The sequence below is a fragment of the Nicotiana tomentosiformis genome, chromosome 10, assembly GCF_000390325.3.
Source record: "Nicotiana tomentosiformis chromosome 10, ASM39032v3, whole genome shotgun sequence".
Taxonomy (NCBI): Eukaryota; Viridiplantae; Streptophyta; class Magnoliopsida; order Solanales; family Solanaceae; genus Nicotiana; species Nicotiana tomentosiformis.
The window spans coordinates 45,561,130-45,587,336 of record NC_090821.1 but is presented as its reverse complement, the minus strand read 5'-3'; the positions used below and the strand labels follow the sequence as shown (position 1 = coordinate 45,587,336).

General features: G+C 39.5%; 1 pseudogene; it reads left to right on the top strand.

Moving 5' to 3' along the window:
- The first annotated feature begins 1,120 nt into the window (after positions 1-1,120).
- LOC104091884 (uncharacterized) lies at positions 1,121-24,585 on the top strand (annotated as a pseudogene).
- Positions 24,586-26,207: the final 1,622 nt, after the last annotated feature.

Sequence of the window (26,207 nt, the reverse complement as noted above, 5' to 3'; positions counted from 1 at the left end):
GGATAAATTCAAACACTCTTCACGAAAATGGAAATAGTTAAAAACACTGAATCTCAATTCTGCGCTCTTGTTGTTGCTTCCGGTCAGAGGATTTCTACCTTTGATGTTTCTCCAACTTCAACTTTAACACCATCCGCAACACCATCAACTCCTACCTCCCCACCAGTCCCAACCAAACGAATGGAAGATGTTTGCTCCCCACGATCACCCGATCATGGGAATATAGAGAACACTTTCCTAGCACCCATCTGAAACCCCGACGAAAATGTAGTGTCATTCTTTCGGTTTATAATAAGTGCCACTTACTCTCCAAGCTGATGGGAGTCGCCAACTACTTGAAGCCTATGGCTTCAAACAAATATTGGAGAAAAATGGATGCTCTTTCTATGAGTGTCTGATCAATAAGAACATGTACCTTGCTGCTCAGGTATCAATTTAATCTTCCTTTTCTCCCCTTTTCTCTTGCTAGACATTGTCCTTATAACTTTAATCTTTGACTTTTTAGGCTAACCTTCTTGCCTCCGAGGGCTTACAAAAGATGATCTTGGACAAAGACGAACTTACCACTGAACAGGATTAGTTTGTTGCTGAACGAGATCAAATTGATAAGCACCTCCTAGTTTTAGAAGTAAAAGTTACTTAAATGGGCAAGCTAGAAACTTGATTGGAGCAATCCGAGCAAGAGAAGATGATTCACAACCAAGAGGCTGCTCAGCTACACGAAGAGCTTAAGGAGTTGAAAGCCAAGTGGGTTGAGCTACAAGATGTCGTAAATATCACAACGGAATGTGAGTCTGCTTCCATGGAACAAATCAACAATCTGGAAGCAAGCTTGCATTCCAAAACCGAGGAGGCTGGTGTTGCCGAGCAGAAAAGAGCCAGAATGGAGGAAAGGCTCAAAAAGGTCATGGAGCAGAACCATGAACATGTGAGAACAAATACTAACCTTAGCCAAACCTATGGCAACGTGAGGGCTGAAAATGAATAGCTACAATCCCAAATCAAGAAGCTTCATACCAAACTCCAAGATCAAGAAGACTCTTTCCTCCTCGAGAAAACTTATGCAATTTACCACATGATGAGGAAGACTTTAGAGGACGCCAAAGAATGCATTGTAAATATGGATGATTGTATGGCTGAAGCTCTTGAATTGGAGATAACTGCCTTCAATAACATTCCTGCTCGGCCCACAACTTCAAGCTCCTCGATCACAAGTTCTGAGCCTTCAGGAACCGCATAGGAAGCTGGAGAAGAATATAAATATGAAGGTACTGGACCGAATATGGAACAACATTCATCTACAAAAGATGCAGAAGATACTTCCCTTCATTCGGACTCTGCCGGCAAAACCAATTAATGTTTTTTGTAAATATGCTAAATCATCTATTGAGTTTGGAATTTTCAATAAATAATAGACATCTTTTGCTTAATCACCGTGCAAAAATATTCTTTTTATTTGATAATGCTCGGATTTTTTTACATCTGATAACTTTAATCCCGAGCATTCATAGTAGCCGTTAATTGGAGTTCATAGAGTATTCTCTCTTCTTGTGGATCGAGCCAAGCGCCTCAGCAGTATAATAGATGCATCTATGGTTCACATCGGTCGGTCCTCGGCAGTGTACACATCATTCTGGATCGGGTCGTACGACCTCGACATAAATCGTGCATGATATTGCTTGGAGTCTGAATGTACTTGATAATTCTTTCGTGATTTGAGAATTTATGAATACTTGATGGCTCTTACTTGTTGAAATTAGTATGTGATAGTTGGAGACTCTAACCGGTATTTAGTTAAAGAACCACTTATTTATTCTTCATTAATTCGTTATTATTGATGTATTTCCCTACCTATTTATAATTTGTGCACTTTATTTATTGACCCTTAGTAAGTGTCGATGTCGACCCCTCGTCACTACTTCTTCGAGGTTAGACTAGATACTTACTGGTAAATGTTGTTTATGTACTTAACCTACACTTCTGCACTAATCATGCAGGATCTGAGGCAGGCACATCAAGCGGCCATTTAGGCATGTACCCCCATTACTCAGAGGCTTAGTGGTGAGCTGCTCTCTATGCCCGTTCTGCAGTGCCCGGAGTCTCTTCGCACTGTATTTATTTTTTGTCTATCTTACTCCAGGCAGTAGTATAGGAGGTTTTGTATATTCTACTAGTTTACTCGTGCACTTGTGACACCGGATTTTGGGAGTATTCTAGTAGATATATTATAGTTTGGGTATTAAATTCACTATTTTACTCTTTCATTATTTTATGCTTTACTTTACTATAATTTCCTATTAATATTTCTCTTTATAAATAATATCAATTACTTTAAAAATATTAAATGAACAATTACATGGATAGTTCACCGTTGGCTTTTCTAGCGGCGACGTTGGGCACCATCATGGTCTATAGTGGGAATTGGGTCGTGACAGCTTGGTATCAGAGCTCTAGGTTTACATAGGTATCATAAGTCATGAGCGGGCCTAGTAGAGTCTTGAGGATCAGTGCGTAGACGTCCGTACTTATCTTCGAGAGGCTATAGGGTGTGAGGAAACTTCTCTTTCTTCATCTAATATCGTGTAGTTGATGTTGTGCTAAGTATCTTTCTCTTATTCTCTTACAAATGGTAAAAACGCGCATGGTAGATGTACCCGGCCATGGAGGAGCTACTCTCCCTATTGCTAGAGGCAGAGGCTGAGGGAGGGCTCCAGCTTCTGCCATAGGATGAGGGCGTCCTAGAGTTGCTCCTATTGTGCCACCAGTGGATCCAGTGGAGGATCCTGTTATTGAGGGGCAGGGCGAGGCACCTGCATCTGAGCCGGTCTTAACGGATTTCATGTCCGCACCGGGATTCCAGGAGGTCGTGGGCCGTATGATGTGGTTCATGGACTCTATAACATATGCTGGTTTATTTCCAGCAGACCCAGCCATATCTCAAGCGGGAGAGGGAGCACAGACCCCTACCGGTCAGGCTCCAAGGCATGCTATTGTCATATATCAGACTCCAAGTGCACTATCCGTGGGCAGGGCTCAGACAGTTGCAACGGCTATACCAAAGCCTAGACCAGCCTCGACCGGCGAGCTGCATAAGCTATTGTATAGATAGATGAGGCTACATCCTCTTGCCTTAGGCGGTGAGCGACATGAGGACCCCCAGGACTTTATTGATCATTGCAGAGATAGACTGTACAACATGAGAGTATTGGAGTCCCACGGGGTGGACTTTACCACCTTTCAGCTCGAGGGCAAGGCTCGTAGATAGTGGCAGTCCTATCGTCTCCGCAGACCACCAGGTTCTCCTCCCTTGACTTGGGACCAGTTCACACATCTCTTTCTGGAGAGATATATCCCACTCTCTTAGAGGGAAGAGTTACGGGGTCAGTTCGGGCAGCTCCAGCAGGGTCAGATGTCTGTGACCGATTATGAGGCTAGGTTCTCTGAGTTGTCTCGCCATGCACTTATGATACCCCCACCGATGCACAGAGAGTGCAGAGGTTTATTTCGGGCTTGCACTATGGTATTCAGGTCACTATGGCCCGAGAGATTGAGATGGGGACTCGTTACGAGCAGGTTGTGGAGATAGCTCGGAGGATTGAGGGCATTCGTCAGCAGGGCCGAGAGTAGGCACCGAGGGACAATAGGTCTCGATATTCTGGAGGGTTCAGTGGTGCTCTATCTGGGGACAGAGGTCAGTTTGTGAGGGGCCAGTCTAGTAGGCCCACGTATCCAGCACCACCGCCTTCTCAGGGTACTCCAGTGAGGCCCTATTTCAGCTCTATTCCAGAGAGCTCCTACCGTCCACCGGTGATTCAGGGTTCTTCCAGTGGGTGTTCATGTCCCTAGGGTTAGACTCAAGGTCATTAATCTTCCGCACGGAGAGCTTGCTTTGAGTGAGGGAAGCTTGGTCATGTGAGGAGATTCTGCCCTAGGCTTCGGGGCAAGGCAGTACAGCAGGGTCATTAGCCTATGATTATCTCACCAACTGCCGCACCAGCCGTCCGACCACCCAGAGGCGGAGGGCAGGCGGTTTGGGGTCGCCCTAGAGGTGGAGGCCAATCAGGTGGCACTCTAGCTAGGTTCTATGGCTTTCCATCCAGACCAGATGAAGTAGCCTCAGAAGCCATGATCACATATATTATTTCTGTCTGCGGTAGGGATGCTTCGGTACTATTTGACCCAGGGTCTATGAATTCATATGTTTCATCTCTATTTGCTCAGTTTTTGGGTATTTCTTGTAAGTCCTTGAGTGCTCATGTATATGTGTCCACGCCAATGGGCGATTCTGTTGTTGTGGATCAGATTTACTGGTCATGTATTGTGACTTTCTGTGGTTATGAGACCCGAGCGGATCTTTTATTGCTTGACATGACCGACTTTGATGTCATCCTGGGCATGGACTGGTTGTCTCTATACCATGTCGTTCTCGATTGCCATACCAAGAGTGTTACCTTAGCGATGCTAGATTTGCCTAGATTAGAGTGGAAGGGTTCATCTATCAGTTCATCCAGCCGGGTTATTTCTTTGTTGAAGTCTCGACATATGGTCAAGAAGGGTTGTTTGGAATATCTGGCTTATGTTTTGGATACTGATGCAGAGACTCCCTCGATTGATTCAGTCCCGTGGTGCGGGATTTCTCCGATGTGTTTCCTTCTAATCTACCAGGCATGCCACCATCGATTTCTGTATTAATTTTGCACCAGGTACCCAGCCTATCTTTATTTCACTATACCGCATGGCTTCAAAAGATTTGAAAGAAAAGCTTGAGGAGGTGCTAGCGAAGGGGTTCATCAGACCGAGTGTATCGCCTTAGGGTGCACCGGTGTTGTTTGTAAAGAAGAAGGATAGGACTATGCGAATGTGCATTGATTATCGCTAGTTGAACAAAGTTACCATTATGAACAAGTACCCATTGCCGGTTATTGATGATTTAGTTGACCAGTTACAGGGTGCCAGGGTGTTCTCTAAGATCTACTTGAGATCGGGGTATCATCAGCTGAAGATTCGTGCTTCGGATGTTCCGAAGACGGCTTTCCGGACTAGATATGACCACTCTGAGTTTCTAGTGATGTCCTTCGACTTGACCAACGCCCCGGCGATATTTATGGATTTGATAAACCGGGTGTTCGGGCCATATATTGACTCATTTGTCATTGTCTTCATTGATGATATATTGATCTACTCGCGTAGCATGGAGGAGCACGATCAAAATTTCAGAGTTGTGCTTCAGACCTTGCGGGAATAGAAGTTATATGCTAAGTTCTCCAAGTGCGAGTTCTTGTTAGATTTTGTGGCATTCTTGGTGCATGTTATATCAGGCGAGGGTATTAAGGTAGATCCTAGGAAGATCAAGGCAGTCTAGAGTTGGCCTCGTCCTGCCACGTTGACCGAGATCAGGAGCTTCTTGGGGTTAACAAGTTATTATCATCATTTTGTGGAGGGCTTCTCATCTATTGTGTCACCTTTGACTAGATTGACCCAGAAGGGTGCTCCGTTTTGATGATTTGATGATTGGAAGGTGAGCTTTCAGAAGCTCAAGACCGCATTGACTACAACATCAGTGTTAGTGTTGCCTTCCGGTTTAGGGATGTATATTGTGTATTGCTACGCTTCACGTGTTGGCCTGGGTTGTGTATTAATGTAGGAGGGGCGAGTTATTGCATATGCTTCATGTCAGCTAAAGCCCCACGAGAAGAATTACCCCGTACATAATTTGGATTTGGTCACAATAGTTCATGCTCTCAAGATCTTGAGGCATTATCTTTATGGGGTTTCTGAGGCATTATCTGGATCGCGACCTGAGGTGACGTCCAAATCCACTACTAAAAAGTAAATGGACACGGTCGTATGCTATATAATTTACCCAACTATGAGTCGGGGTCGAATCCCATAAAAGAACAATATGGAGGCGATTAGGCGTGTAAGAGAATTATCACTTATTATACTAAGCCAAACACTTAGAATGATTTTAAGAAAATTTTTATAACTAATTGCAATAATGTAAACTAACCTAGAAAGCAAGTAAAATTATCAATGGCTGCAAGCATGGATACATGGGGATTTACACTCAAGTAACGATCCAATGTATTTTACGATTTTACAAATATGAGCGAGTTTATGTTAATTAGCCTCGGGTAATAATTCTATATTAACTTCTTCCGAAGATTAGCAACACTTCCTAATTGAATTATCCCTAAAACAATTAAGAGATTAAGCACACCCGAATATGGCTACAAGTAGTTCAATCCTATACCTAGGTAGAATTTATAAAATGAGGGTTAAGGCCTCAAGTTCTTGTTAATTAATCTTTTCCAACCCCAAATTATCTTTCCCAAAATTAATTCTAACTAAATGGGCGAGTCCTAGGGTTAGATAATCCCTTTGGAAACATTAAAGAATAAGAATAATTAAATAAACAATAACTTACTTCATAATAAATAAAAATCGTTCAATACATAAGCACAACAACATATTTAAGCCACACTTTAAATATGAATAATCCCATAAACAAGATTCAAGTGAAAAAAATACTACATACATAGATATACAATACAAAGCAAGAAAATAAAAAAATAAACATAAATGGGTAAGAAATTCTCAACCAAAAGTTTCAATTCTTCAAGTCCCAAGTGTGTGTGCAAGAACCCTAGCTTCAAAACTTGTGTTCTCTAGTCAAGAGACTGAAAATGTCACGACCCAAAATCCCACCACAGGCGTCATAACGGCACTTAGTCTCTAAGACTAAGTAAGCCGATTATAATTACAATTCAAGCCATTTTTTTTTATAGATAATCGAAACCAATAGCAGAAATAATTACAAACAACATCCCAAGACTAGTAATACTAAGTCACGAATTCTAACTGAATATATGAAATGATATCAAGGATCGAATATTCAATACTGTTGGAATAATGATTTAACCGTACAATAAAATGGAAAGACTCCAAGGGACTGCGGTGACCAAGCAGCTCTACCTCGAATCCTTGCGATCTCACCTGGCTCCGATAGCTCCAATACTGGCTCTGCACAAAAATATGCAGAAGTGTAATATGAATACACCACAGTCGGTACCCAATAAGTATCAAGACTAACCTCAGTGGAGTAGTGACGAGGTACAGTCGAGACACTCGCCATTCTAATAACATGTGCAATATAGCATATAAAATAATAGGAAAGAAATAACAATGATGGCAACAATAATCAACCAGTAATATACACAGCAGGGCGACAAGAACACCATAAATATTACGCAACAAATAATGAATACAAGTAAAACCAATTAATCAAGTCCTTCCAATATAAATATTTCACCTATATAATTTTCAAATAGAAATTTTCATGATATAATACTTTCAAATAAATCTCTTTCAATCTCTTTCAAATATAATTCTTCAAAATAAATATTTTTCAAATAAAATTCTTTCAACTAAATCGCCCGGTGACACAACATTTTAAAATAATAAAATACGGGTCTCAACCCACTTTTATATTTCCACGGCACTTCATGTCAATTTCTCTATCACAACCGCACGGACAACTCACGTGCCAAATATCATCATTCATTTAACCACGGCATCTCGTGCCCATGTTTCATATCACAACTGCACGCACAATTCACGTGCCAATATCAATATTATTTACTCACGGCACCTCGTGCCCACATTTCATATCACAACTGCACGGACAGTTCACGTGCCAATATCATCATTATTTACTCATGGCACCTCATGCCCACATTTCATATCACAACTGCACAGACTATTCACGTGCCAACATCATCATTATTTACTCACGGCACCTCGTGCCCACATTTCATATCACAACTGCACGTATAGTTCACGTGCCAATATCATCATTATTTACTCACGGCACCTCGTGCCCACATTTCATTTCATAATCTACCTGGCAATAACCGCAGGCTAACAATTTCAACATAGATCAGACTATTATCAATTTACCAATAACAAGACAAACTGCAAGGTATAAAAATGAACACAAGGAAAATCACAACATCACATGAAAATTACCAACGCAATAACCCCACATCATTACATATCATCCCTGACAATAGCTACCCTTATCTTTCCTATAGCCACCCTTATCACTCCTATAATAGCCTGCCTTATCCCTCCGCCCTGACAATATCAATGGACACCTTTATCGCTCCTATAGTCACATTTATCACTCCTATAATAGCCTCCCTTATCCCTTCGCCCTGACAATATCAATATCCACCATTATCGCTCTTATAGACATCCTTATCGCTCTTATAGCCACCCTTATCACTCCGCCCAGACAATATCCCAACACACATAACAACAGTGAAATGTCACCCTTATGCCCACTTAATATCAACAATGGAGTGCCACCCTTATACGCCGCATAACAGTAACCCGAATCATACAACAATTCACACTGAATATTATCACAACATCATCAACTCGTATTTATAAATTGCCCGTAGGCCACAACCATTCCAAAGGTACAATAAAGTCAATTAATTTCACAACAGATAGTCCACGGCTCAACACAATGTATATAAAATCTCAAAAATAACTCATCACAGCACAACGCCTTCTTTAATCCAACTTTTTGATAAATATATAAACGCCTCAATTAAACTTATTTGCAAATGAAAATCCATAATGTTATTATTTTCCAGAAATATCAAATCAACAACACACGGAATTCATATAAAAATCCAAGTGACAATAACACCAAATTATCATATAAAATACAAATTCGACAAACAAGGAATGAGCGGTGACAAATCAAGGATTTACTAAGTTCCAACAATTTTCCAATTTAATACATAAGGGCATTTATGAATTTTAACCGATATAATTTGTACATATAAACCAAGTACGTACTCGTCACCTTGCGTACATAGTTTTCAATTACATAATTTCCGCATAAGACTCAATGCCTAAGGGGTAATTCCCCCACTCAAGGTTAGGCAAGATACTTACCTCGTTTCGCAATCAATTTCAAGATTCCAATAAACCTTTGCCTCGCGAATTCGTGTCTGAAAGCTTAAATCTAGTCACAAACAATTCAATATACTCAACACGAATCATAGAAATTAATTCCATATGAAAATACTAGTTTTCCAGCAATATTCGAAATTAAACTCAAAAATTGCTCGTGGGGCCCACGTCTCGGAATCTGACGAACTCACAAAATACGACAACCCATTTAATTACAAGTTCACCAATACCAATTTTATCAAATTCTGATATCGGATTGACCTTCAAATCTTCATTTTATATTTTTGAAAGATTTTACAAAATATCTGATTTTTCTTCCATAAATTCACGGATTCATGATGTAAATGAGCATGGTATCATGATATATAATCAATATAGTATAAGGAACATTTACCCCAAGATTTATCCGTTAAAATCGCCCAAACATTGCCCAAATGAACAACTTGAATCTTTTTGGAATCAACTCTACAGCCACACTTGGTTTGAACGACAATTGTGTATACTTCTTTGAATCTGGTCCCTTCAACACCGGTAGTGCTCTCGGGATATGATCCAGTCGAGCATGGAATTCTTAGTATTTTGGTCCATTCGTTCATTCATTCCCCTCATTTATCTCATGAGCTCGATTTTTAAAGGATCATTAGCATTGTTGTCGTTGCCGGATCCACTACCTATTCCACCTGCTTCATTTTTATTAAAATCGAACTCCTCTCTCAAAATGACGTTACCGGTTCTTTGTGCTTTTTGATTTGAAGGCACGCTGGGAGAGGCTCTAACTCCTCCATTAGAATTATTGGAAGAAACTGAAAGTGCTTACTTCAACTTCGTCAGTACACGATCTTGTCTTGAGAGATGATTCATGATTTGTCTTCGTGAACCGGAATTGTCTCATCTTCATCGTTGGGAGTTTCACTAGTTGAATCATCACGCAAGAACATGTCCTCACGCTCGTTGTTTGTTTTAACATTGAAAGAGATGCTCACATCATTAGCTGCCATGTCTGATTTATCTTTTGCTAAAGAAAAGAGTCAAACTGCGTTAGTAACAAATGAATGGATCAAAGTAATAATACAATTGTCTATGCCCCACAGTGTGGACCAAACTGTTTACATGAAAAATAGTACAGTTGAATTTGTAACGTAGTTTATAGACACGTGAATTAATTTGATCCAAGAATATAAAATAAATAAGAACAGAAAGAAATTGATTGAAAAAAACTTGAAGAAAATACAAGCCTAACTGTGGGTTGAACTTCTCCGAAAGCAATAATAAGAGCAATATGAAGAACAAAAGAAATGATCTTCTTTTATAGAATAAAAGCTAGTTTTGCTTCTTCTTTTTTTTGCATACAAATGTTTCGTGTCCTACAATGGATACAAATTTTTCTATTTATAGCTCAATTCAGGGAGACAAGATCCCTAAATCAAGCTCTTCTTTAATATGAATAAAACCCCTATTGATGGCTGCATAACGATTGAGCATTAATGCAAAGATTCTTTATAATAGTTGTTCATTGAATGATGTCTTTTCCAACCGATATCTTTCTTTTGAATCTTTGCCCCCGATTTCAACGCATTCGAAACTTATTTAGTACCGGTCACATGTTCGTAACCGATGCCAGCTATTTGCTGACTCATATCTTACTTGTCTTTATTTTCACGTGTCAACTCGTCGAGCATCCATCCGTCGTTTATCAATTTTACCCCGTACATCTTACAAATCTATAGAAGGATAGTAACAATTTGCAATTTAGGCGTTTTTAGGCCACGTCATTAAGAGGCTAGGGGGTTGGTGATTACAAGAGACTTTTCATTTCATGTGGTAGGTGATTACAATAGACTTTTAGTTTATGGTGTAAAATCATACTTCTTCTGGTCCACAATAATTGATTATTTTACCCTTTTATTTTGGTCCAAAATAAGTGTTCATTTACATAATCAAGAAGGAATTAATTTTGTTTTTTCAAAATTTGTCCTTATTTACATATTCTAATGTGTCAAGGTTACAATTAATTAAAATTAATTTGATGAATATATTTTTTTTCTCTAGAAATTTGTATTTCCTTTAATTGGCGTACCAAAGGTAAAATGATCATTTGTGAACCGGAGGGAGTACTTGGTAATCCTCTCTCCATAAGCATTTATAACCATTAAAGCTTGTTAATTCAAATTATATTTTTTGTTTCCTGATTTCAAGATTTTCTCAAATTTTCGTGCTCCTTTAATTTTTAAAGCCCCGATACTGTCATAACTCGAACGGCATATGCGCTGTAGCTTCGCTCCTTTGCAAGTTATAGAGAATTGTGCCACATCAAGAAACGTAAACCAATCCCACTGGTTTGCACTCATAAAGTGACTTAAATATGGCATCTTTTTAGCTTTCAAATATTTTTGAATCCTACACTACGATATTATTATATATTATAAAATATTAGAATATGGCTATCAGATAATTATTTTATTTATTATCCCTTACTTGTGAACTTCTTTTCTAGGACTGAGGTGTCATTCCTTTTTTTTCATTTCTCTCAACCGAACTCTTTCTTCTTTATGCAATGTATAAAAGATTCAACAATAAAAGTTTCCAACTTAGTAATCCTTCGTCCTAAAATAAGTGTTATTTTTACTTTTTGAGATTCGATTCGGCTAAAACTAAATTGGGTTAGATCAACTTAATATTTTAATTAAATTAAAATTTAGATATTCAAAAACTGTACGATAATTATTACTTCCTCAATTCAATTTATGTGGCGGTATTTGACAGGACACAAAATAATAAAAAAGATTAATTTGCGTTCCAAAACAAGGCATAAATATTTGTGTGACTGTAAATCATCTCACTAAGAGTAAAAAAAAAATTAAAGTTGAATTATTTCTAAATAAAAAAGTATGATACTCTCTCCGTTTATTTTTACTTGTCTACTATATTAACAATATATTTTCATTTTTACTTGTCCATTTTAGCATATTAAGAAAAAGATAATTTTTTTTCTTCCTGTTTTACCCTTATCGTAAACTACTCATTTCTCAAATCATTCCCCAAGACTTTTTGAAATGTTATAATTATTATGGGTAAAATTAAAAATATATACTTTATTTATTTTTTTCTTAAAGGAAGCGCAAAGTCAGTTGTGGATAACTAAAAGTGAATATGAGGTGTATTTCTTTTTGTGGGATAGACTAAAAAGAAAAGTAAGACACATAAAATGGGGCAAAGGGAGTATAAGTTACAATTCTTCTTGCGTCAACATGATGAAAATTTATATTTTAAAATATTACTCAAAGTTCACATATAGTTTTAATCTAGATGTGAAAATTGACCAATAGTTTGGAACTGAGGGAGTAGCTGAAAATTGAGATTATTAGATGATGAAAATTCAAATTAATATTACCTTAATCTTGAATGGTCGTTAGAAAATTGAACTACTTTAATCTTGAATGTTCCTTAAAATATTAAACTACTTTAAAATGTTCCTTAAAATATTAAACTACTTTAATCTTGAATGTTCCTTACAAAATTAAACTAGCAAGTAGTCGGTGAATAGCCCAGGTGTGTGCAAGAAGACTATCTTGAATAACACCGTTGTTAAAAATATCAAATAATAATATATAAAAAAAATTATTAAATAAGTTTAATACGTACCTTCTTATCAAGGATTGGGGAATGCCTGCCATTACAAACCTCCTCATCCATTCAAACTCTGGAAAAACTACGTCCCATTTCCTTCGGAGGCGGATGTCGTTAGCTGCTTACATGTTCAACTATACCCATAATTTTCAATGCGGAGTAAAAATTTATACATAAAATTTTATTAAAATTACAAGTAGATGTGAACCTATAACTTTAAAAATATAATGGGTTCAATGCTAAAAATATTAAAGTTGAACCTATAGGATTTAAATTCTGGATTCGTCTCCGCTTTCCTTATAACCTCAAATTAATTAGTCCCAAATATTTTCACCATTTCGTGAAGGACTTTCTAATAGCCATCTGCTAAGTTGCGGCCATATATCTAATCTACTTCACTGCTAATTTCTCCAATACGTCGAAGTTGTTTAGCTATTCAGTTTTTGGTGAACATGAAAATAACACTGATGAAACAAACGTATCACACATTCTGTTTGGCATTGCAGGGTCCGCCGAAACATGGAAGAATCGCTCGCGTTACTCTGAACTCTGGTGGAGGCCAAATGTAACGCGAGGATTCGTGTGGCTTGACAAGATGTCCTCGGCCCCGGGAAATGAGCCCTTGCCATAGACTTTCCCACCCTATAGGGTCTCACAAGACACTTCCACATTCAAGTACACTTGCTCGTACGGTAACAGGTTAGCAACGGTGGAGCCAGCTTAATCCTTTCGCTGAAAAATGTACTGCGTAACTAGGTTAATATTTTTTATTGACGTATATTATCATATATGTTGAATCCTCTTTAGCTTCTTTATTTGCTTACTTTCTTATCTCGTGAGTCGTGACACCTCTGAGTGAAATTCCTGTTTCCGCTAATGTCTACTGCAGGCCAGCTGTTAGGATTGCGAGGCTTGTGAAGGAGAGTTTTGAACTAGGCTTCAAGAATGTGAGGTGGTTCGTCATGGGAGATGATGATACAGTTTGCTTTACAGAGAATTTGGTGACAGTTTTAGCTAAATATGATCGCAACCAAATGTATTATATTGGTGGGAATTCTGAAAGTGTGGAGCAGGACGTAATATGTTCCTACAGTATGGCTTATGGCGGCGGCGGCTTTGCTATTAGCTATCCTCTAGCTGCGGAGCTCGTGAAAATTTTAGATGATTGCATTAATCGCTACCATTACTTGTATGCTTCTGATCAGAAGGTTGGTGGGTGTATGGATGAGATTGGCATTCCTCTTACGAAAGAACTCGGTTTTCATCAGGTATATATATATGTACAATCTTTTGGATTATCTTTCAAATCGAAGATTTTACTTTACGTAATAGTATCATTTTTTTTGTTGTCAACTAGATTAGTACTATGTCCGTTCTAGTTTACTTCAGAGAACGAGAGTCACTAATTTTCAGCGTGAATTTGAATATAGAATTTTTAAAATAAAAGTTATATATTTGAAAACTACATGAAAAAGTACTATAGTCACACTTATTAGCAATTTAAAATATATAAAATAATATATACTTACAAAAAACGTGATCAAACTAAATCTTGTTTGACTGTCTAAAAAGTAAATGTACAACATAAAGTGGAATAGAGCGAGTAATATATCCTAGCTTAAATAACACTATTATCATTTGGAGAATCATTTCTTTTTTCTTTGATTAGAACTCTAGAAAATATTCTTTAAACAATATTTTAAACTACAAAATACCTTAATCTATAGTAGTATTACTTTTATGTTGTTGTCAAATATGTTAATTTTATTTTAAAAAATTCTAAGAAATATATGTTCGAAATCACATATAAAGTTGGACCCTTTTAACCTTGATACTCTGAACAGCATTTTTCGTTTTTTGAGACGGACGAAATACTGTTTTAAAGTTAATTTGTTTAAATCAAAATTGTAACACAAATTTGTTGTAAAAAAAATCAAAGTGTGAATAAAATTTCAGTACCCTATTCTTATGTATTCCAGTATTCATCGTGGAAGGGTAGGAAAAGAGCAATTACTATATACTCTTATATAGAAACTGAAAATTTTACTAAGCGTGTTTGTTAAAGATGGATATAACAGGAAGCCCGCGAGGGTTTTTGGCAGCACATCCCCTGGCGCCGTTAGTGTCACTGCACCATTTGGACATGGTACATCCTCTAATTCCTTTAATGAGCCAAGTTGAATCAGTGAAGAAGGTGACTCAGGTTTATAAAAAGGACGTGAGCCGGACGTTGCAGCAGAGTTTGTGCTATGACCTAAATAGAAACTGGTCAGTATCAGTGTCATGGGAATATGTTTACCCGCAAAACGGATAGAGTTGAATTTGTACGTAGTTCTAAGCTAAGGATATGTGATATAACTTGACACAAATCGTAAGAGTAAATAGAAATATCGAATATTGACTATAAAGAATGAAAAATAAGCAAAGTTGAAAAAAAGATTTATGGATTAAGCAAGATGAATCAATCTATGAAGCTAAAAAAGATAATTCTTCAATATGGGAGTGTATGATATCTGAGTTACTATGTATGCAAAACTTCCTCCTTTACAGAAACATAGCCATCTCTTTTATAGTGGGGGGATCCTACTTTAGATATAATTTAAAATACATAGTGGGGAACCCATGATAAATCAGTTTTTCCCTAATTCCCGCCGAGATTCTCTCCCTTAGTGCGGTTGTAACGGCTCTTGTCTATGAGCTCGATCATGATCGGACTCGGTATTGGTCGGTATTGGTCGGTTTCCAGTTTTAGAGCTCAATGTAGGTTTGAGCTGTATGCCGACTCTGGCTCTTAAGCTCGATTCCGTCGCTTCTCAGTATAGTTCGATTTGGACTCAAGCTCGATAATGGCATCGAGCTCGGTATTCAATCTGACTCCGAAACTCGAAGCTTGTTCGTGCCTTCTTCATATCTCATCTCGATATTATGAAGATGCTCTTCGGTCCATCTTCACCAATCGTACGAAGGTTGAAAACGGTTTTGACCGTATACAGATAGTCCCCTCGTTTCTCGGGAAGGATGTGGCGAGAAACGATATAATTTTCCAACGGCTTGATTAGATACACGCTGACATTTTCATCGAGCTCGATCATGATGTACGTGATAGATGTCCCGCCGGTTTAGTTTATCAAGGCATTTAATGCGTGTCAGACGATGGTCGGCCACTGTTGATACTGAATGGACGTTGCTTAATCTATAAATAGCCCCTTTCTTTACCATTTATCACTTTTGCATCTCCAATCTCCAAATTTTATAAAGATCTTTCTTGCATCTTCTGAGTAAATCTGTGATTTTTCTGCAAATATCTTTCTTCAAAACACCACATCTTTGTCATCTCCTTCTATTTACCATCTCTAAATAAAAAATGGCGAAAACATCTAAAATCGTTCCTCAAAAAGAAAAAGCTTCTTCTTCATAGCCTGTCATCGAAAAAACACCAGTGGAGCCACGACCTGAGGAGTGTCTTCCCGGGGCATGTGTTCTTACCTCTGATTTTAAGGTCGATAACGGTTCGTCGGTTCCCGGTCGGTGCGAGCCAATATAGAGGTATATGTGCTCGATAACCGAGGGGCATCTCGAACAGATAAGGAAAGATTACAACTGGTAGAACAAAGAAGTGGTAATCCCGGCTCCCGAAGAAGATATCACTACTTATGTGAAAGGGTTTTTAAGTGTGTATACTTACTCTTTCACACTGGCCCCCCTCGACCCTGTCGTCATTGATTTTTGCCGCCAATATCGAATAACCCTAGGTCAAATACATCCTTCATTTTGGCGGATCATTATTCTGACCCGCTTCTTCGTGAACAAGATTGAGGGGATGCCTTTCTCCCTCGACCACCTCATTCGATTGTACAGCCCTCGCCTCTTTCGAGGCGAGTTAATAAAACTCCAGCGCCGGGCCACCAAGGTTCTGTTCTCGAGTATAGACGAGGACAAGGATCGAGGTTGGATGGGTAGATTCATTCGAGTGAAGACTTCGGACCTAATACCGGCCTAGAAGGTGCCATTTCCCGAGGAGTGGAACATGAATCGTAAGTGTAACTCTATTGTTATCTCCTATTGTTTTGTTCCTCTAATTCTTTCTCACTGATATCCCCTTTTGTGATGTAGCGGTTCCTTGGATGCCCGGTGCAGTTTCTGACCTTAAGAACTGGGTACGGGATCAGGCTTCGACCTCTACATACGCCGAGCGCTTATGGCGTGATTTGTCAAAGGGCCGATGGGACGCCAAAAATCATGGTAAGCCTTTTTCTCGTATCTTTGATAGTTCGAACGAAGCGTTTTAAATATACTTAATCAATTTTCTTGTGTGTAGGCCTGGGCAAAGATGCGGTTTTGAGGCCCCCGTCCGACGAGGAAGAGGCTTCGGCCTTTGTTCCAAAATCGGTGAAGGATAATAAGAGAAAAAGGGCCTCTACTTTCGAAGATCCAAAACTGAAAACGAGGACGGCTCGTAAGCCGACAAAGAATACCATCCATTTGACCGAAGAATCAGTTCGGCGTCTAATGGATGAAGATAAGGAAGAAGAAGACAACGGGTCCGTACTAATCATCGATGCCTCAAAGGCAGCTGGATCGATGGTGGTTTGTGTGTCTCCGCCTCGAACTGAGGTGGTATCGGAGAACGATTCGGGCAGAGTCCCCGAATTGTTAGAGATCGAGGATGCTTCCTACCGAAGTCAACGAACGGTGGGTAGATCTGAAGGGGCCGGTCTTGAAGCTCTCCGAATTGAGGAGAACGCCCAAAGTGAATCGCTTGGGGCAATAGTAATCGGAGACTCTCCCACTCTCCCTGCTTTTTTCGAAGGGGCGATTCGGGAAGCCCAAGCTTTGGGGGCCCTCGAGATAAACCGGTCTCATGAAGGGGAGGACCCCTTCTGTGATTTGTTTACTGGTGTCGAGGATGTTGCTGGCCCTAGTGATGTGTCAGGCCTTTTCTGTGAAGTGCAACAAGCTCTAAATCGGGTAAGCTCTAACTACCTTCGTTGATATCACTTTTATGTTTGCTATTCTTCTCTAAATTCTTTTATTCTTTCTTATGTAGGCCGCAATGGTTCATCGAGAAGCATGTTCTCGGTCTCGATCTGAGTTGCGTTGTACGAGGCCGACCTTCGACGGTTCACGGAGGAGAGGAACGCCCTTAAACTCCTCTTCGGGCAAAAGGAAGAAGAAATCAAGGGCCCCCGAGTTGAGTTGGCCAAGGCGCATCAAGACCAGACCGAGCAGGTAATAATAATCTTAAAAACTCATGGGCTCGATCCTGGAACAGTGGCTAATATTTTGATCTCACAGATGCAGCAGAAGCTTGAGGTAATTGGGAAGCTTTGTGAGGAGGTCGATATGATAAGGGAGGAGTCCTTGGGATGGAAAGATGGTATGGACCGTCTTTCCGCAGAAAAAGAAACTGATCGAGCCCAATTATCATTGGCCAAAAAACAACTTCAAGGTATGAAGGAGAAGAGCACAGTTCAAGCAAGAAAAATAGAGGATCTCGAGGCTCGGTTGGCCTCCGAACTTGCCAAGGCCAAATCGGACGCCGAAAAAGCAAAGGCCAATGCGGATGCATTCGTGGCCGTCTATCGGGCCGATGCTGAAGCTGCTCAGGTACAAGCAAGAGAGGCAGCCGAGACCGCTAACACTCGAGCACATTGTGTTGTTGAACTTGCTAAATGCCAATCTCGGAGGGAGACCCTCGAGGAGATCCATGCTCGAGGTTTCGATCTCACCGAAGATATAAAAAGGGCTAAAGAGCTCGAAGTCGATGATGAAGCCTTGGCTTCCAATGATGATGATGATGATGATGATGGTGGTGGTGGTGATGATGAGAGCAAAAGTGGGTCCGAGAGCGGGGGGGAGCCCGATGGAGAAAAGACCTCCCCCGGAGATAACCAAGAAACTTAGCCCTTAGTTTCCATTATGGTTTTATGTGTAGGGTCCTGTTCGGACGTTGTAAACACTCTTATATATATATATATATATATATATATATATATATATATATATATATATATATATATATATATATAAAGATCTTTTCTTTTCCCGACTTGCCTCTGTTTTATTCTATGCCTTGTGAAGATTTTGTTTCATTCATGCCTTATGAAGGTTTTCATAAGGCTTTAGGCAATTTGATCGAATTTGGAACTTGTAGCCTTTATAACCGAGAGAGTGATTGCTCAAACTCGAAATAACGTAGCCCGTAGGCTTAGTAGTCGAGTGAGTGATTGCTCAAACTCGAAGTAATATATCCCGTAGCTTAGAGGTCGAGTAAGTGATTGCTTAAACTCGAAGTAATATAGCCCGTAGGCTTGGTGGTCGAGTGAGTGGTTGCTCGAACTCGAAATAATATAGCCCGTAGGTTTAGAGGTCGAGTGAGTGCTTTGCTCGAAGTCGAAGAAATATAGCCCGTAGGCTTGATAGTCGCGTGAGTGATTACTCGAACTCGAAGAAAGGTAGTCCGTAGCCTTAACAATAGAGTGAGGGATTGCTCGAACTCGAAGTAAGGTAGCCCGTAGGCTTAATAGTCGAGTGAGTGATTGCTCGAACTCGAGGTAAGGTAGCCCGTAAGCTTTATAGTCGAGTTCTTTGTTCGAACTGGAAGAAAGGTAGCCCGTAGGCTTAATAGTCGAGTGAGTGGTTGCTCGAACTCGAAGTAAGGTAGCCCGTAGGCTAAATAGTCGAGTGAGTGCTTTGCTCGAACTCGAACAAAGGTAGCCTGTAGGCTTTATAGTCGAGTGAGTGATTTGCTCGAACTCGAAGAAAGGTAGCCCGTAGGCTTAATAGCCAAGTGAGTGATTGCTCGAACTCGAAGTAATATAGCTCGTAGGCTTAGTAGTCGAGTGAGTGATTGCTCGAACTTGAAGTAATGTAGCTCGTAGGCTTAGTAGTCGAGTGAGTGCTTGCTCAAACTCGAAATGATGTACCCCGTAGGCTTAGTAGTCGAGTGAGTGTTTGCTCGAACTCGAAATAAGAGTAGCCTGTAGGCTTAGTAGTCAAGTGAGTGATTGCTCGAACTCGAAATAAGAGAAGCCTGTAGGCTTAGTAGTCGAGTGCTTTGCTCGAACTCGAAGAAAGGTAGACCGTAGGCTTAAAAGTCGAGTGAGTGATTGCTTGAACTCGAAGCAAGGTAGCCCGTAGGCTTAATAGTCGAGTGAGTGCTTTACTCGAACTCGAAGAAAAGTAGCCCGTAATCTTTATAGTCGAGTGAGTGTTTTTCTCGAACTCGAAGAAAGGTAGCCCATAGGCTTAATAGTCGAGTGAGTGATTGCTCGAACTCGAAGTAATGTAGCCCGTAGGCTTAGTAGTCGAGTTAGTGTTTGCTCGAACTCGAAATAAGAGTAGACCGTAGGCTTAGTAATCAAGTGAGTGATTGCTCGAACTCGAAGTAATGTAGCCCATAGGCTTAGTAGTCAAGTGAGTGCTTGCTTGAACTCGAAGTGATGTAGCCCGTAGGATTAGTAGTCGAGTGAGTGTTTGCTCGAACTCGAAATAAGAGTAGCCCGTAGGCTTAGTAGTCGAGTGAGTGATTACTCGAACTTGAAATAAGTGTAGCCCGTAGGCTTAGTAGTCGAGTGAGTGCTTGCTCGAACTCGAAGTGATGTAGACCGTAGGCTTAATAGTCGAGTGAGTGATTGCTCAAACTCAAAGTAAGGTTAGCCCTTGGGCTTCGTAGATAGTCCCCGAGTGAGAATGGTTGCTAGAACTCGAGTCGGTGTAGCCATTTGGCTTTATAGTCGAGTGAGTGTTGCTCGAACTCATTGATATTTTGGTTGTCAGTCCCCGATTTATGGGGTAATGGTCTGCCCTTAAGCCTGTTTGCATAATAGATCTCAAAATAGAGGAATTTTTCTTGGATATAATATATCGGTAAAGAAAAAATATTTCTTTGTAAGTCATTATACATGTGTTCCTGTTTTGTGTCAGTTCTCGGGCCAACTACATGGGCATGGCTCGTTTGATCATTTGGCCCTTACAATTTTTCCTGTCGAGACCCTTTTGCCATGAATAAACGAAGTAACTTCCTTTGTACCGAACTTGATAATCATCATTGTTATGTTCAATGACAATAGGCCTCCGATACTGTTGAATTGTTTTAGCACGATCAATGGTTTCCTCATTAAAAAACCTTGCCTAAAAACCCATTTGGGATAAAATCGTTCTAAGGGAAAAAGAGTGCAACGCGTGCTTTCAGACCTAAGGCTTCGTGTTGAATAATCCATCCTTGTTCCTGATCGAACGCCTACAAGGGTTAGTTTCGAAATATAATTTAAATAGAGGGGGCCGTACCTTAGTAGTAGTATCATTTTAGGTGTGACACGTTCCAATTGCTTGGTAGTTGATTGTCGTTTATCACACCGAGCTTGTAGGATTTCCACTATACGGCAGGTATCGGTCTCTCATCGACCTTTGGTTGGTAGCCCTTTTAATAACAGACCCACAACTCAACTGGTAGTCTTCGACTCTTATTTTGGATTGATATCGATTATGCACATCGGCCCAAGTAATAGATGGGTACTCGATCAGATTATGCTTCAGCCACCGTGAAGCCATCGAGCTTCATTCGTTTAGACCTTGAGTGAAAGCTTGAACAACCCAATCATCAGTGAATAGTGGTAGATCCATTCGTTCCATTTGGAAACGAGATACAAATTCTCTTAGCATCCCGTTATCCTTTTGTCATACCTTGAATAGGTCTGACTTCCTGGTCTTGACCTTTATGGTCCCAGTATGTGCTTTTACAAATGAATCTGCAAGCATAGCAAAAGAATCGATAGAGTTAGACGGTAAATTATGATACCATATCATTGCTCCCTTTGTCAGGGTTTCACCAAATTCTTTCAATAATACAGATTCGATCTCATCATCCTCTAGATCGTACCCTTTGATGGCATATGTGTAAGAGGTGACATGTTTATTGGGATCAGTCGTTCTAGTATATTTAGGAATCTCGGGAATGCAAAACTTTGTGGGGATCGGTTTTGGAGCTGCACTTGGTGGAAAAGGCTTTTGCATGAATTTTTTGGAATCCAACCCTTTCAACACTCGTGGTGCCCCCGGGATCTGATCAACCCTGGAGTTATATGTTTCCACTTTTTTAGCGTTTACCTCGATCCTCCTTTCTCCTGACTCTATTCGTTTGGTCAGTTCTTCGAACATCTTAGTAATTTCGGGATTAGTCCCCGATTCTTGCTCATTTGACCTTACTATAGCTAGCTCCGTTCTATGGGTGACTTCTCGGGGTGGACTGGGCTCCGACCTGCTCGGTACCTTGGTTTGACTATACAACTGAGATATTGCTACATGTTGAGCTTGCAATATTTCAAAAATCATACGCAAACTGATTCTGTTTTCCTCAACGTTATGAGTTTCTCGAGCTGCAGATCGAGTACCACCATGAATGCTATTTGCAGGTTCAGAATGTAGGTTTGCCTCAATGGCCATATGCGAATTAACGTGTAATGGTATTTCGACTCGAGCTCCAACAGCGTCGACAAGTGGCATTCCGGCCCTGGGCGTCAAGTTGTTGTTCTCACCTTGAAGGCTAGCTCTGTTGTCGATAGGTAAGGCCATTTAATTGAGAACTCGTCGTTGCTAATCCGAAATCAAAGACACTTCCGAAAACAAGCTTAAAATGGTGTGTTTTTGCAGATTCTTATCAAATAATCACTATTATCCTTAGCCCCACGGTAGGCGCCAAACTGTTTACTCAAAAACGGATAGAGTTGAATTTGTACGTAGTTCTAAGGGTATGTGGTATACCTTGACATAAATCGTAAGAGTAAATAGAAATATCGAATATTGACTGTAGAAAAATAAGCAAAGTTGAAAAGAAGATGATTATGCATTAAGCAAGATGAATCAATCTATGAAGCTAAAAAGGATAATTTTTCAATATGGGAGTGTATGATATCTGAGTTACTATGTATGCAAAACCTCCTCCTTTACAGAAATATAGCAATCCTTTTTTAGTGGTGGGAGGGGGGGGAGGGGGTCCTACTTTAGATATAATTAAAAATACATAGTGGAGAACCCATGATAAATCAGTTTTTTCCTAATTCCCGCCGAGATTCTCTCCCTTAGTGCGGCTGTAACGACTCTTGTCTATGAGCTCGATCTTGATCGGATTCTGTATTGGTCGGTTTCCATTTTTAGAGCTCGATGCAGGTTTGAGCTCGATGCCGACTCGGGGTCCGGTATTGACTTGGGCTCGGTATTGGTTGGCCTCTAGCTCTTAAGCTCGATTCCGTTGCTTCTCAGTATAGTTCGATTTGGACTCGAGCTCAATAATGGTGTCGAGCTTGGTATTCAATCTGACTCCGTAACTCGAAGCTTGTTTGTGCCTTCTTCAAATCTCACCACGATATTATGAAGATGCTTGTCGGTCCATATTCACCAATCGTACGAAGATTGAAAATGGTTTTGACCGTTTACAGGATACTCAGTTCAATTATCCATGGTTGATGAATGTCAGGGAATTGGTGACTCCAATACGGACGTTCCAAACATTTAATGGGTTTGAAGAGCCATTCACATTCAGTACTCGACCGAATTTTGTAGAACCGTGTAAGAGGCCTATAGAGTACTACTTGGATCAACTTACTGACATCCGCTATGGTGAAACCTTAACTAGTTATAATAGAGTTGGTGATATTAACAAGCAATGCGAGAACGAGCAGTATAGACCAGCATTAGCAGTCCGTATGGTTAATATCAAGGCATCTATTCTATCTCCCCAAGTATGGAGACAGGTAAATTTCTACTCCCTCTATTTTAGCTTATTATCTTATGTGAATGTGTTTGATTGAACACGTAGTTTAAAAGAAAAAAAAGACTTTTAGATCTTGTGTTTTTAAACATACAATAATTTGTGTGACAATAAAATCATATTTCCTCTGTCCCATTATATGCGATATTGTTTTACTAGACACGTAGTTTAGGGAGAAAAATGACTTTGAGACTTGAGGCATAAAACAAGGTATAGATAATTGTCTGTATGTAATTATTCATTAAGAGTAAATAAAAAATTTAAAGTTAAATTATTTTCAAATATAAAGATGTGTCATTCTTTTTGAAATAGACTAAAAATGAAAAATATATTCTATAAAATGGGACAAAGGGGTGTTACTGGGGTAAAATGATAAGTTTAAAGTTAAATTGTTCTGAAATATAGAACGATGTTAATTTTTGTAAAATAGACTAAGAAAGGAAATAGTTCACATACAATGGAACTGAGGAAGGAATCAATTTTGATGAAATCTTTCTTATTAAATTTACTAATTTACTAACTTTATAAATAGCAGGTACCACGTCGGCAATGCTGCGAGCTGATCAATGGCGAAGATGGTATTGGGAGCATCTTACATATCAGAATCAGAGGCTGCAATCAATGGGAAACAATAACGCCACCCTTTTACGAAAAGTACGGAGAATTTGCCGACTTTCAAAGAATGGTGTGATAAATGAATTTGGCTAAAAAATATTTCAATGGCTATGAGGGAGGGAATTGAAATCCTCCTAACCAATTCTATCCTTAAATTTCTAATTTTATTGTCAAGAAAAGAGCAACACATAATGAGAGATCTCTTATGTAGACACAGAGATTAAAGTGTAGAAATCTTTGATTCCAATCAAAATTAAATTCTATCGTCCCTTGGCTTTGCTAAGTCAATTTCAAGTCCGCTCTTTGCTATATTCGGAAACACTTGTATGTTGTTGCCTTGTCCATTGCAAGAGGGGTTCCAATTGCCCTTTATTTTTTAAAGCCACCATTGGTGGTGATTAGGTATAGCCTAATCTATGTATTGATTGCAATAAAATTACATAGCCAGTGTACTGGATTTTTGTCCAAGCCACCCTGCCAAACAAAAAAGATGAATAAATCCCTATGACAGTTTACATGGGATTAGGCATCAAGGTTGGGAAACTTCTAAGATCCTTAGTTACAAGAAGAGCAGTGTACATATGCCCGAACCAAAAATTCCAAGCATAACCAACCATTATCAGAAGTAAAGGCCTTCATTTTAGCTCGTATTCTAAAATTTAGGATTCCTTCCATGTCATTCTTCAACCAGTTTTTAGCCCCATTAGGTAGGGTCAAATCTTGTATAAAGAATATATTTTGCTTTTGTCTCTCACCAGAATTAACTAAATAATCTACATGATTATTTACTTCCCTGTAGCAATGTTGGAACTTGAAGTTGCCTTGTTTCTTCCAGTTGTTGATCTGGCTTGTGATATGCAGAATATGTCTATTAACATTGTTTTGATTATTAGTCATGTTAATGATGATCATAGATTCAGATTCAATATCCACATTCCTAAATCCGTTTGTAATGCACCATTGAATTTCATAAAGAATAGCTTTGGATTCAGCTACATTATTAGAGCATTCTCCATAGTATTCTGAGTATCTCTTAGAACACCACCTCCTCCTGCATTTCCTGGCTTTCCTTTGCTGCACCCATAAGGACTGTATGAACTATATTCTTTGTCTTGCTCAGCCACCATGTAATAAGAGTATCTCTTATTCCTCCTTGTCTGATAGTAATACCACAGCTATTGGAGAAGTATTTCCAAACTGTGTCAGCCAGCTGTCCTTCTTTGAACAGATGATTCACACTCTCCATATTTCCTGCTTTGCAACAAATGCACTTTGAGGGTCCATGAACTTTAAATCTTTGCAATGTTTCATCAGTACGAAGTTTGTTGTCCGTTATTGTCACGACCCAAACCGTAGGGCCGCGACGGGCACCCGGTGCCTTACTCAAATGAGTACTAATGTAACATATTTTTCTTATCATACCATCATGGGTAAGTGGGGCAGAAGGGCCGTCATGAGATAACTAGAATAAAACATAAGGGAATACTAGACATAGGAAAACCCAACATGGTATACAAACTCATATATATGACATACGGGCCTATACGACCGAAATGATCATTTGTATACTCAAAACATAGGCCAACAAGGCCATACAATCATCCATATACATGACATATGTCTACAAGCCTCTAAAAGTACATAAATATCATAAAGGCCGGGACAGGGCCCCGCCATACTAATCTATACATGTCCAAAGCATACTGACCAAATAGGCAACTCCAGAGCAAGTGGAATGCACCAACACCTTCCGATGAACCGATAGGCTACTAGGAGGACTATTAACCTGTCTATCGGGACCTGTGATCATGAAACACAGCATCCCCAGGAAAAAGGGACGTTAGTACAAATAAAGTACCGAGTATGTAAGGCATGAAAAGCAGTATATAAAAGATATGAAAGAAACATGGAGTAGAAAACTCAATCTGTAAGTCTGAATAGCTCTGTGAATCATGAAACATTTATAATGTCATGCATATGTGTATAAATATCATATAATGCATAGGTATATGCATACATAACGCCATCAAGCCTCTGAGGGCATCACATCATATCATCTCGGCCTCTGTGGGCAAAATTATCAACGTATACCAGCTGATCAAGTGGTGGTGCGTATATAATGCCGTAACCTTTCCCTATACCCCATGTACATATAATATACGCTTATATAACATCATCTGGTCATGGGTCAATGTACATGTATAACTGA